General features: G+C 41.2%; 1 long non-coding RNA gene across 1 annotated transcript in view; it reads left to right on the forward strand.

Moving 5' to 3' along the window:
* The first annotated feature begins 2,947 nt into the window (after positions 1-2,947).
* LOC143019566 (uncharacterized) overlaps positions 2,948-15,158 on the forward strand; it is a 467,386-nt gene continuing 455,175 nt past the window's right edge. The window contains exon 1 of the long non-coding RNA XR_012965829.1: positions 2,948-3,380. This is a non-coding gene — a long non-coding RNA (uncharacterized LOC143019566). The remainder of the gene's footprint in view (positions 3,381-15,158) is intronic.

A 15,158-nucleotide genomic window follows, 5' to 3' on the forward strand; every position in this document is an offset into this window, starting at 1 on the left:
TTGCTTCTTTCCCTTTTCTACCACTTCTCCGTCTCTGTATTCCTCCTTCTCCTTCTTCCACCCTCTGCCTCTGTGCCTCTTCGTGGCTTCGCTGCGTCTCCGCGCCCCCCCCTCTTTCGTTTCTTTCGTCCCCTCCCTATTCGTCTGTCGCTCCCTCTTTTACCCTTCCAGTAACACAAACTAATCATCCACCGCCACCCCCCCCCCTCCTACTCAATCACCCCCCTCCATCAAATCCCTCCATCTACCAAACTTCAACATCCCCCACAGACCACGCGACTATGTCCTCTACCTCCATCACGATCAAAACAAAATCCCTTCAAAAACAAACAATATATTACCCCCTAAGGTCCCCATACAACCCCCTTTCCCTAGGCCCGCTGCCCCGCCCCCCCTAAAACAGGATCATATCACTAACTAACGTTGTAATTTGGTCTCCCGATCAGGACTATTAGAACATAATCTCACCCAGCCTGATGATACTCATCAGATCCTGTCTAACTCAATACCATGGTAACATGAGCCCATAAAGGCACCAGCACACCACATATTTTTGCGCAGTGGTGACAGTACCAGTCCAGAGTGAGTGAAGGAATCCACGCCTTAAAGCGGAGCACGATACTCCTCCCAACACAGATTTGTGTACATATCACCTCGGATCTGCAGGCCGTCACTGTCGAGACAGCCAGAACCCCACCCTGAACGGTCCTTGAGCTCACAGAGCTCCTTATTTACCGATCGCTTGGGGATGTGCAAAATGTGATAAGCGTGTACCTGTATGTGTGTACGTGTACCTGTAGTATTTACTTAGTTGATATTAACCGAAGTTGTAATTTATACGGTACTAGAGCTTATGGGCTCGTAGTGACCCGTTTTCGTATCTTTCCGCATCCAGTTTTTTTTTTAAATCGTGTATAGTCTTGGCATTCACTGCTTCTCTGTTCAGTTTGTTCCAGACGTCAGTCACTCTGTGTGGGAAGCTATTCTTTTTCAGGTCTCTTCTATAATTGTCCTTCTTTAGTTTCTTTTCGTTTCCTCTTGTTTTTCTTGTCTCACTGTGTGCGTACGTTTGTGTTTGTGTCTGTGCGTGTCTATGTGTGCGTGCGTGTTTGTGTGCGTGTGTGTGTGTGTGTGTATATGTGTGTATGTAAAATAATAATAATAATAATTTTACGGTTAAATATTGTGACAGTGGAGTAGCACGATGTTACACAGCCATTCAAAAACTAGACAAATAAAACAAATAAAATGTGTGTGTGTGTGTGTGTGTGTGTGTGTGTGTGTGTGTGTGTGTGTGTGTGTGTGTGTGTGTGTGTGTGTGTGTGTGTGTGTGTGTGTGTGTGTGTGATATATTCATCTACATATCTATTTATCTATCTCATTCTCTTTTATGTTACTTTATTTTACCACTTTTTTATTTGTCTATTCATATATTTATCTATTTGTTTATCTAACTTTTCAGGAGATGGCATGCTGAACAGATGGTATAGGAAGTTAGTGCTGTTTATACCATTCCCTGTAGTACCGGCTGGTCAAGAATCGATGAAAATTGGAAAAAAATGAAAAACTGGGAATTTTTTTCTACATCTGCGTATGGCAATCGACAGTCTGTATGCGGAGTATTTCATCAAAATTCGCCTTATTTTCGTAGTTATGGCAAATGAACCCCCTCCTCCCCCCCAACTCGACCCCATCTCGGCCCTATGATACGTATCAGTCAGTACAATATATATATTATTGCAATAAATAACAATAATTTGTAATTATTGAGTGCCATTGCTAGTGACTTCTGGCAACCCTGTCTCTGTACCAGAGATTATATACAGACCCCAGCATGGGTAGATGCCTCTGCATCCCTTGACCACTCCCTAACGATGAAGGAAGATCAAAGACAGTTGATGAGTGTGAGGAAGAAGAAACCCAAAAATGTGAAGAAAAAAACAAAAACAAAGAAAAGTGTAAAAGAATATGCTCATGGAACATTCAACTGAAAACCTGGCAACAATTAGTCGTCTTGGCAGCTTTGACACCCTAATGTAGTAACCTGCCTAAAATACAGGTGGGGACCAGGAGCCAGAAGACATCAACAAATATGACTGAATATGAATAAGTTTTATTCTAAATATTATCAACATTCAAGCCTAAAAAGGCTAAATAAGGAGATGCCATGATATCCCTTATTTATATTAGTATGTAGGGGTTCAAAGTTAGTGAAAATTTTGACGGCTCGTATCTCAAAACCTAAGTTTTATATCTTCAAACTTCTACTCCTCCATAATATCTTAATCAATTTCAATGAAAATTCACACATAATATGTCTAAATCTGCTTGATTGATTAAATAGAACGTTTTTTTTAATATCTGAAAGTGTTAATTTTTGCCAATTTTTTTTCCCTATTTGAGAGGGGACGGGGTGGGAAAAAATATAAAAATTAAAATTCCACAAACTAATTACTTTAACTAAAATTTCTCTCTATTAGTTTGAAGGTCTGGATAAGGTCCTTCCACCATATTAATTTCATTCATGTAGAGCAATTATCATAGGAGGAGTAGCCATTCCAAAATTATCATTTTTTTTAAAGGGAGGTGGGAGGCGGGGCAAAACATGAAAGGGTTGCAGATTAGGTTTTTTTCGGTTAGAAAAGATGTATATGGTGTCCCTAACTCCTGGCATAAATTTCTGCGCAAGAACCCAATTAATAAAGATTTGCATCTTTTGATCAGCCGATCCCCTTAAGACGTTACCTTCACCGAAGAGAAGAGTTGGACTGAAAGCAGGTGGATAGTCTACCTTCGCCCTCAGACTTCGCCACGTCTTCTGTCATTTTAAGCCGCTGTCACAAAGGACGAGTTTAATCACCACTACTGCAGTAGCTGCGACCGGTAGCCACTCAGTCGCCAAGTGTGACCAGTTAGTCGTGACTACAAGTCCAACAGGAGAGTGAAAATAGTCGCAGTGACTGGAGTCAAACAATGCCAACGTTGCTCGTTGGTAGCGGGCGCCATATTATGATCACGTGACCTAGTCGCGGGTACTAGAAGGTTCATAGTCGTTGTACGTGACAGACACACGAGTTCTGAGGAGGTCAAGGAAGGAAACTATCAGTGTTTTTAGATATATATAGAAAAGATGAAAGCTTGTGGTATACAAACAATGAAAACTATATGAATAGAAAGTTTGATTGACGAAGTGATTGAGGCTGGTGCTGAGATTCCTAGCGAAGAAGAAGAAAATAAAGAACTTGAAAGATACATATAAGAATGAAGTGAACAAGTGAATAAATTTGTGAAAAGTGGAGACAGCGATGTTAATAAACCAAAACTTGTTTGGTTTGAGAAACCAGACGCTGTGTCTGGAAGGGAACAGTCTTCATATTATGGTAAGTCCTGATATTTGCTAAGTACTAGATTTTTCAAACTTCATGATTATTTGCGGGACTGAATATCAAAGGGGCTTTTGATATCATCCTATTTGCATTCTTTCAGAATCGACTTCTCCTCCCTTCTTGGTTTATATATAGCCTACTGGCCCCTGGGTTGATAATTGTCTTTCTTCCTCCTCCTTTCCTCCTCCTCCTTTCTTCCTCCTCCTTTCCTCCTCCTCCTTTCCTCCTCCTCCTCCTTTCCTACTATTCCTCCTTCTTTCCTCCTCCTCCTCCTTTCCTACTATTCCTCATTCTTTCCTCCTCCTCCTTTCCTACTATTCCTCCTCCTTTCCTACTATTCCACCTCCTTTCCTCCTCCTCCTTTCCTCCTCCTCCTTTCCTCCTCCTCCTTTCCTCCTCCTCCTTTCCTCCTCCTCCTTTCCTCCTCCTCCTTTCCTCCTCCTCCTTTCCTCCTCCTCCTTTCCTCCTCCTCCTTTCCTCCTCCTCCTTTCCTCCTCCTCCTTTCCTCCTCCTTTCCTCCTCCTTTCCTCCTCCTCCTTTCCTCCTCCTCCTTTCCTCCTCCTCCTTTCCTTCTCCTTTCCTCCTACTCCTTTACTCCTCCTCCTTTCCTCCTCCTCCTTTTCTCCTCCTCCTATTCCTCCTCCTCCTTTCCTCCTCCTTTCCTCCTCCTCCTTTACTTCCTCCTCTTTTCCTCCTCCTTCCTCCTCCTCCTTTCCTCCTTTTCTCCTCCTTTCCTCCTCCTTTCCTCCTCCTTTCCTCCTTTCCTCCTCCTCCTTTCCTCCTCCTCCTTTCCTCCTCCTCCTTTCCTCCTCATCCTTTCCTCCACATCCTTTCCTACTAGTCCTCCTCCTTTCCTCATCCTCCTTTCCCCTCCTCCTTTCCTCATCCTCCTTTCCCCTCCTCCTCCTTTCCCCCTCCTCCTCCTTTCCCCCTCCTCCTCCTTTCCCCCTCCCCCTTTCCTCATCCTCCTTTCCTCATCCTCCTTTCCCCTCCTCCTTTCCTCCTCCTCCTTTCCTACTAGTCCTCCTCCTTTCCTCATCCTCCTTTCCCTTCCTCCTCCTTTTCCCCTCCTCCTCCTTTCCCCCTCCTCCTCCTTTCCCCCTCCTCCTCCTTTCCCCCTCCTCCTCCTTTTCCCCTCCTCCTCCTTTCCCTCTCCTCCTCCTTCTTTTCCCCTCCTCCTTTCCCCCTCCTCCTCCTTTCCCCCTCCTCCCTCCTTTCCCCCATCCTCCTCACCTTTCCCCCTCCTCCTCCTTTCCCCCTTCCTCCTCCTTTCCCCCCCTCCTCCTCCTTTCCTCCTCCCTCCTCCTTTCCCCCTCCTCCTCCTTTCCCCTCCTCCTCCTTTCCCCTCCTCCTCCTTTCCCCTCCTCCTCCTTTCCCCCTCCTCCTCCTTTCCCCCTCCTCCTCCTTTTCCCCTCCTCCTCCTTTCCCCCTCCTCCTCCTTTCCCCCTCCTCCTCCTTTCCTCCTCCTCCTTCTTTTCCCCTCCTCCTTTCAATCTCCTCCTTTCCTCCTCCTTCTTTCCTCCTCCTCCTTTCCTCCTCCTTTCCTCCTCCTCCTTTCCTACTGTTCCTCCTCCTTTCCTCCTCCTCCTTTCCTCCTCCTCCTTTCCTCCTCCTCCTCCGTTCCTCCTCCTTTCCTCCTCCTCCTCCTTTCCTCCTCCTCCTCCGTTCCTCCTCCTCCTCCGTTCCTCCTCCTCCCTTCCTCCTCCTCCTCCTCCTTTCCTCCTCCTCCTCCTCCTCCTTTCCTCCTCCTCCTCCTCCTTTCCTCCTCCTCCTCCTCCTTTCCTCCTCCTCCTCCTCCTTTCCTCCTCCTCCTCCTTTCCTCCTCCTCCTCCTTTCCTCCTCCTCCTCCTTTCCTCCTCCTCCTCCTCCTTTCCTCCTCCTCCTCCTTTCCTCCTCCTCCTTTCCTCCTCCTCCTCCTCCTTTCCTCCTCCTCCTTTCCTCCTCCTCCTCCTTTCCTCCTCCTCCTCCTCCTTTCCTCCTTTCCTCCTCCTCCTTTCCTCCTTTCCTCCTCCTTTCCTCCTTTTCTCCTCCTTTCCTCCTCCTTTCCTCCTCCTCCTTTCCCACTCATCCTTTCCCTCCTCCCCTCCTTTCCTTCTCCTTCTCCTCCTTTCCTTCTCCTTCTCCTTCCTCCTCCTTTCCTCCTCCTCCTTTCCTCCTCCTTTCCTCCTCCTTTCCTCCTCCTTTCCTCCTCCTTTCCTCCTCCTTTCCTCCTCCTTTCCTCCTCCTTTCCTCCTCCTCCTCCTTTCCTCCCCCTCCTCCTTTCCCCCGCTCCTCCTTTCCCCCGCTCCTCCTTTCCCCCGCTCCTCCTTTTCCCCTCCTCCTTTCCCCCTCCTCCTTTCCCCCTCCTCCTTTCCCCCTCCTCCTTTCCCCCTCCTCCTTTCCCCCTCCTCCTTTCCCCCCTCCTCCTTTCCCCCCTCCTCCTTTCCCCCTCCTCCTTTCCCCCTCCTCCTTTTCCCTCCTCCTTTCCCCCCTCCTCCTTTCCCCCGCTCCTCATTTGCCCCTCCTCCTTTCCTCCTCCTCCTTTCCCTCCTCCTTTCCCCCTCCTCCTTTCCCCCTCCTCCTTTCCCCCTCCTCCTTTCCCCCTCCTCCTTTCCCCCTCCTCCTTTCCCCCTCCTCCTTTCCCCCTCCTCCTTTCCCCCTCCTCCTTTCCCCCTCCTCCTTTCCCCCTCCTCCTTTCCCCCTCCTCCTTTCCCCCTCCTCCTTTCCTCCTCCTCCTTTCCTCCTCCTCCTTTCCTCCTCCTTTCCTCCTATTCCTCCTCCTTTCCTCCTATTCCTCCTCCTTTCCTCCTATTCCTCCTTTCCTCCCCCTCCTTTCCCCTTCCTCCTCCTTTCCCCTTCCTCCTCCTTTCCTCCTCCTTTCCTCCTCCTTTCCTCCTCCTTTCCTCCTCCTCCTTTCCTCCTCCTCCTCCTTTCCTCCTCCTCCTTTCCTCCTCCTCCTTTCCTCCTCCTCCTCCTTTCCTCCTCCTCCTCCTTTCCTCCTCCTCCTCCTTTCCTCCTCCTCCTCCTTTTCTCCTATTCCTCCTCCTATTCCTCCTCCACATCTCTTCTCCCTCCCTACCTTTCTGAAGGCTTGACAAGCTAATCCTTTCTTCTAAATCCTTCTCTAACTCCCCTTCAGAGTTAATTTCTCAGTTCTACTTTCCTCCTCCTCCTCCTCCTCCTCCTCCTCCTCCTCCTCCTCCTCCTCCTCCTCCTCCTACTCCTCGTCCTCCTCCTACTCCTCCTCCTCCTCCTCCTCCTCCTCCTCCTCCTCCTCCTCTCCTTCCTCCTCGTCTCACCCCTTTACCTCCTCTCTTCACTTCCTCCAATATCCTCCTCTCCCACTTCCCTTCTCTCATCCCCTGCTCACCTCCTTACCTCCTCCTCCTCTTCCTTCTCCTCCTCCTCTTCCTCCTCGGCTTCCTCCTTCTCCGCCTCTTCTCCTTACCTCCCTACCTCCTGCACCTCTTGCTGCTACTCTTCTTAACTCCCTCTCTCCTCCATACACCCCTCTCCTCTTCTTCTCCTTCCCCCCCCACTTCCTCCCATTCCTCCATTCCCCCCGTTCCCCCTCCTTCCTTCCTTCCTTCCTTCCTTCCTTCCTTCCTTCCTTCCTTCCTTCCTTCCTTCCTTCCTTCCTTCCTTCCTTCCTTCCTTCCTTCCTTCCTTCCTTGCTTCCTTCCTTGCTTCCTTGCTTGCTTGCTTCCTTGCTTGCTTCCTTCCTTCCTTCCTTCCTTCCTTCCTTCCTTCCTTCCTTCCTTCCTTCCTTCCTTCCTTCCTTCCTTCCTTCCTTCCTTCCTTCCTTCCTTCCTTCCTTCCTTCCTTCCTTCCTTCCTTCCTCTCTTCTCAACTTCTTCTTCCTCTATTCACATTTGCTCGTTTCCAGTAATCTACTTCCTTCTCCTTCCAGCGAAGGGGAAGATGGATTATGTCGTCCCTCCCGTGAGTTTCCGCCTCTTCCGATTTCCTCCTCTCTTCTTCCTCCTCCTTCGCTTCATCGCTCTCTATCCCTTTCCTCTACTCTTCCTTCAATTTCCTCCTCCACTACCATTACTATATCCTACTCCTCCTCGTCAGTATCCTACTCGAACTCATCCTTCTCTTCCTATCCTTGGGGGTCGGAGAGTGGGGAGAGATGGAAGGGGAGGGAGGGGTTGGTAGTTACAAAGGATTACAAAGGCGGAGCATGCCGACAGGAGACCTTTTGATCCATATCTAGGTCGGATGCAAAAAAAAAAAAAAAAGAAAAAGAAAAAAAAATCATAATAATAAATTAAAACTATAATAATGTAAATAACAAATAAAATACATAAATAAATGCATAGGTATAGTTGAATAACAAACAAACAGGTAAATAGTTCTCGATCAAGGGGTGATTTATCCACGGTGGGAGGGAGGGGGGGGTCGGGATTACACGGTAGGGGTACATACATCATAACTTAGAGCTTGGAGTCGCTCAACCTGGTTAGCCGTGTTTTATGTGCACGAGAGGAAAGTGTATTTTATTGCATGGGTTGAGTTTATTTTGTGTATAAATTTACTGTTTTTTTTCTTTGCATATTTTCTTGTTTTTTTTCTGTGTTTGTGTTGGGTATGATTCTTATTTCTTCTTATTATTATCATCTTTATTTTTCTAACTATTCATTTATTTATTTGCTTAATTATTCAGTCATGTATTCATATGTTTTTCTTTGTCTATTTATTTACTTATCTTCTTCAATTTATTTTTATTTTACTGTATTTTATTTTATTTGTTCATTATTTCTTATGTAAGTTGTAAATGTAGCGTATCAAAAGGAGGGGTTAGGTGTATATCATAGGATGGGAAGTTAATAAAACAACAGTGCCATTAAAAGGATTATCACAACCGGCTTCCACTGGCTTCGCCAGCGTCGACAGTTCGTCTAAGTCAAAACCACCGCCGACGGCTGAGACTTCGTCTAAGTCAAAATGACATCGGTTATAATATTCTATTTTCCAAATCTCCAAATGTCAGATTATCCTTCCGTTCGTCTAAGTCAAAACCAGCGCCGAGAGTTGAGACTTCGTCTAAGTCAAAATGACATCGGTTATAATATTCTATTTTCCAAATCTCCAAATGTCAGATTATCCTTCCGTTCGTCTAAGTCAAAACCAGCGCCGAGAGTTGAGACTTCGTCTAAGTCAAAATTATTTTGGTTACAATATTCTATTTTTCAAATCTCCAAATGTCAGATTATCTTTCCGTCATAAATAGCAAAGCTGAATGATGAACTGAGATTTTAAGCCTATACGAATGTTAGAAATATTGTTGAAAATTTCTAAGAGAAGTCTAGATTTCAGTTAGCGAAGTCATATTCTAGTTATTAGAATAGAGGTTGGAGGTAAGAGGTCTGAGGATAAACAGCCCAGTTTGATTACCCCTTAACCGTTTAAGAACATACATAAGAATGTATGAACGAAGGAGACTGCAAAAGAACATAAGGCCTACTCTAGGCAGTTCCATGTCCATTACCACCTATCATCCCCATCCATAAAGCTATCTAACTGTCTCTTAAAACAACCAATAGTTTAAGAGCTAACTACATGGTTACTAACTCTATTCCCTCCATTAACCACCCTATTGGTAAACCAGTTCTTCCCTATTTCCTATTTAAACCTAAATTTGTCCAATTTAAATCCACTATCTCGAGTCCTGCCCTATTGTCTTCATATGATGACCTTGTCTGCATCACCATTGTTAAAACCATTGACCCACTTGAACACCTCTATTAAACCCACGTGATTTCTCTTCGGCTGAGATTAACAAATTAGATATCACTACCCGACGGGTAGAAAACGGAAATGGAAAGGTTTCGTGACGTCACAGGTGACCTTTGGGTCCATAAAGATACTCCCTCGGTGACGCCTAAATGGAATCTCGACCTTAGATACCGAAGTCCAGATCGATATTCTTGAAGGATAGATGATTACACAAGTTATCATTGTTGATCGGCCCTCAGTGTCTAAAGAGTACTTAGTACAAAAATGCGTAGTACACAAGTACTTAATACAAAATGTATAGTACGCAAGTACATAGTACCCAAATACATAGTACAATATAAGTTGTACACGTATAGTACACAAGTGAATAGTACACAAATGCATAGAGTATACATAGTACACAAGTACATAGAACAAAAATGCATGGTACACAAGTAGTACAAAAAGCATAGTACATAGGTACATAATACACAAGGGTATAGTGCAAAAGTATATTGTGCACATATAGTACACAAGTTGATAGTATACAAATGCATAATACACATGGATATGGTACATAAGAATATAGCGCACATAGGCATAATGGAGAAGTACATAGTGCACGAGGTTGTAGTACACAAAGACATAGTACACAAGGTTGTAGTACAAAAAGACATAGTACACAAGGGCATATCATACAAGTACATAGTACACAATTGTATGGTGAATAAGGGTGTAGTGCATAAGGGCATAGTACGCAAGGGCATAGTATACAAGTACATAGTACACAAGCATGTAGTTCACAGAGATTTAGTATGCAAATACATACTACATAAGTACACAGTACACAAGTACGTAGTACATAAGGGTATAGTACTTAAGGATACAGTACACAGTACATAGTACATAATTACGCAGTACACAATTATGCAGTACATAAGGGTTTAGTACCCAAGAGTATAGTACACAAGGATATAGTACACATAGTACAGAAGGATATAGTGCAATAGGACCTAGTAAACAAGGGCACTTTAAGTACACAAAGAAATAAAACACAAGGAAATAGTACACAAGGAAATAGTACACAAGCAAGTTGTACACAAGGAAATAATACACAAGAAATAGTACACAAGTAAATAGTACACAAGGATATAGTGCACTAGTATATAGTACATGAATACGCAATGCACAAGGATATAGTACACAAGAAATAGTACATAAGAAACAGTACATAAGGAATATTAAACAAAGAATAGTACACAAGGAATAGTATACAGGGACATAATACACAATTATATAGTACACATATAGTACACAGGAATATAGTCCAAAAGTATAAAATGCACAGATATATAGTACACAGGGATATAGTTCACGAGGATATAGAACATGAAAATATAGTGCATAGGTATATAGTACACGAGGTCATGGTACAAGAGGATATAGTACATATGTGTATGATACACAGGTATATAGTACATAAGGATAGAATACACAGGCATAGAAGTACATAAGTATATAGTACACGAGGGTATGATGCTCAGGTACATAGTGTACAGGTGTAGAGTGTACGGGGATATAGTACACGGGTATTTAGTACATATTTATATAGTACATAGGTATGTAGTACACAGATATATAGTACACATTTATATACAACAAATGCATATGGTACAGTGGTATATAATACAGAGATATAGAGTACACGAGGATGTAGTACGCAGGTATATTGTACAGAGGTATATTATACACACGTATGTAATACATAGGTATGTAGTACACGAATATATAGTACACAGGTACATAATACATAGGTACATAGTACATAGGTACATAGTGAACAAGTATATATATATATATATATATATATATATATATATATATATATATATATATATATATATATATATATATATATATAAAATGCACAAGTATATAGTACTCCGGTATATAGTAGACAGGTATATATAGTAAACAAGGATATAGTACACACATATGTAGTAAACAAGGTATAGTACAAAGGTATGTAGTACAACACAGGTATATAGTACACAGGTATATAATGCAGAGGTAGAATAAGCGAGGATGTTGTAAGCATGTATATAGCACATAGGTATATAGTACACACGTATGTAGAGTACACGTATGTAGTACACATATATTAGACGAGGAGATAGTACAGGTATATAGTACATAGGTACACAGTGCACATGTATATATTACACAGGTACATAGTACACAGGTACATAGTATATAGCTATATTGTGCACATATAGTACACAAGTTGATAGTATACAAATGCATAATACACATGGATATGGTACATAAGAATATAGTGCACATAGGCATAATGGAGAAGTACATAGTGCACGAGGTTGTAGTACACAGACATAGTACACAAGGGCATATTATACAAGTACATAGTACACAATTGTATGGTGAATAAGGGTGTAGTGCATAAGGGCATAATACGCAAGGGCATGGTATACAAGTACATAGTACACAAGGGTATAGTGCACAAGCATGTATTTCACAGCGATTTAGTATGCAAATACATACTACATAAGTACACAGTACACAAGTACGTAGTACATAAGGGTATAATACTTAAGGATATAGTACACAGTACATAGTACATAAGTACGCAGTACACAATTATGCAGTACATAGGGGTTTAGTACCCAAGAGTATAGTACACAAGGATATAGTACACAAAGACATAGTATATAAGGATATAGTGCAATAGGACCTAGTAAACAAGGGCACTTTATGTACACAAATAGATAGTACACAAGGAAATAGTACACAAGGAAATTGTACACAAGGAAATAATATACAAAGAAATAGTACACAAGTAAATAGTACAAAGGATATAGTGCACTAGTATATAGTACATGAATACACAATGCACAAGGATATAGTACACAAGAAATAGTACATAAACAGTACATAAGGTATATTAAACAAAGAATAGTACACAAGGAATAGTATACAGGGACATAATACACAATTATATAGTACAATATATAGTACACAGGAATATAGTCCAAAAGTATAAAATGCACCGATATATAGTACACAGGGATATAGTTCACGAGGATATAGAACATGAAAATATAGTGCATAGATATATAGTACATGAGGTCATGGTACAAGAGGATATAGTACATAGGTGTATGATACACAGGTATATAGTACATAAGGATAGAATACACAGGCATAGAAGTACATAAGTATATAGTACACGAGGGTATGATGCTCAGGTACATAGTGTACAGGTGTTGAGTGTACGGGGAAATAGTACATGATATAGTGCACAGGTATATAGTACACGGGTATTTAGTACATATTTATATAGTACACGGGTATGTAGTACACAGATATACAGTACACAGTTATATACAACACATGAATATAGTACAGTGGTATATAATAGAGATATAGAGTACACGAGGATGTAGTACGCAGGTATATTGTACACAGGTATATTATACACACGTATGTAATACACAGGTATGTAGTACACGAGGATATAGTACACAGGTACATAGTATATAGATACATAGTACATAGGTACATAGTGAACAGGTATATAGTGCATATATACTGTATATATATATATATATATATATATATATATATATATATATATATATATATGATATATATAATCCACAAGTATATAGTACTCGGTATATAGTAGACAGGTATATATAGTAAACAAGGATATAGTACACATATATATAGTAAACAAGATATAGTACAAAGGTATGTAGTACAACACAGGTATATAGTACACAGGTATATAGTACACAGGTATATAATGCAGAGGTAGAATAAGCGAGGATGTAGTAACCATGCATAAAGCACATAGGTATATAGTACACACGTATGTAGTGTACACGTATGTAGTACACATATATTACACGAGGAGATAGTACAGGCATATAGTACATAGGTACACAGTGCACATGTATATATTACACAGGTACATAGTACACAGGTACATAGTATATAGGTATATAGTGCACAGCTATATAGTGGACAGGTATATAGGACACAAGTATATAATATACAGGTATTTAGTACACAAGTATATAGTACACAGATATATAGAACACAGGTATATGGCATGTGATATCACTGCAGGTATATAACACACGAGGACATAGTACAGGTATATAGTACACAGGTATATAGTTCATGGGACATAGTACACAGGTATATAGTAGACGAGGGCATGGTCACATGTATATAGTATACAGCCATATAGCACACGAAGACATAATACACAGTTATATAGTATGGATTGTACACGTATGTAGTACACATATATTACACGAGGAGGTACAGGTATATAGTACATAGGTACACAGTGCACATGTATATATTACACAGGTACATAGTACACAGGTACATATTATATAGGTATATAGTGCACAGCTATATAGTGGACAGGTATATTGTACACAAGTATATACTATACAGGTATTTAGTACACAAGTATATAGTACACAGATATATAGAACACAGGTATATGGCATGTGATATCACTGCAGGTATATAACACACGAGGACATAGTACAGGTATATAGTACACAGGTATATAGTTCATGGGACATAGTACACAGGTATATAGTAGACGAGGGCATGGTCACAGGTATATAGTATACAGCCATATAGTACACAAAGACATAATACACAGGTATATAGTACACGAGGGCATAGTCACAGGCATATAGTATACAGGTATATAGTACACGAACACACAACACACAGGTATAAAGTATAATGGTATATAGTACATAGATATATAGTACACGAGGAAATAGTATAGAGGTATATAGTACACGAGAATATAGTACACAGGTGCATAGTACATGAGGACATAATTCACAAGTATATAGTACACGAGCATGTAATACACATGTACATTTATTTATGTATTTTATTTGATATTTACATTATTATAGTTTTTATCTATTATTTTATTATTATGATTTTTTTCGCATCCTACCTAAATATGGACCAAAAGGTCTTCTGTCGGCATGCTCCGCCTTTGTAATCCTTTGTTGGTATATAGTTCACGATGACATAGCTCAGGTGTATAATACACGAGGACATAGTACGCATGTGTGTAGTGCACAGGTATATTGTACAAGAGGACATAGTATATGATAGTACACCACAAGAATATAGTGCACAGGTATATATTACACAGGTATGTAATACGTAGATATATAGTACACAGGTATATAATACACGTATATAGCACAGGTATATAATACATGAGGACATAGTACATAAGTATATATTAGACAGGTCATAGCATAGTATATAGTGCACAGGTATATAGTACACAGATATATAGTACACACGTATATAGTACACAGGTATAAAATATACAGGTATAAAATACATAGGTATAAAGTACGCGAGGACATAGCGCCTAGGTATATATTACACGAGGGCACAATACACAGGTATATAGTACATAGGTATATAGTACATATATATAAAGTACATAGGTATAAAGTACACAGGTATATAGTACAACGAGACATAGCACATAGATATATAGTGTACGAGGACACAATACACAGGTATATAGTACACGAGATCATAGTACACAGGTATTTGGTGCACAGGTATATTATTACAAAGATATATATCAAACAGATGCATAGCACACAGGTATATAATACACGAGGACATAGTACACAGATATATAGTACACGAGGACATAGTACACAGTTATATAGTAGACGAGGGCATGGTCACAGGTATATAGTATACAGCCATATAGCACACGAAGACATAATACACAGGTATAGAGTATGTAGTGTACACGTATGTAGTACGCATATATTACACGAGGAGATAGTACAGGTATATAGTACATAGGTACACAGTGCACATATATATATTACACAGGTACATAGTACACAGGTACATAGTATATAGGTATATGGTACACAGCTATATAGTGGACAGGTATATAGTACACAAGTATATAATATACAGGTATTTAGTATACAAATATATAGTACACAGATATATAGAACACAGGTA

This window comes from Oratosquilla oratoria, chromosome 37 (genome assembly GCF_046742065.1).
Source record: "Oratosquilla oratoria isolate Oo_2021 chromosome 37, ASM4674206v1, whole genome shotgun sequence".
Lineage (NCBI taxonomy): Eukaryota > Metazoa > Arthropoda > Malacostraca > Stomatopoda > Squillidae > Oratosquilla > Oratosquilla oratoria.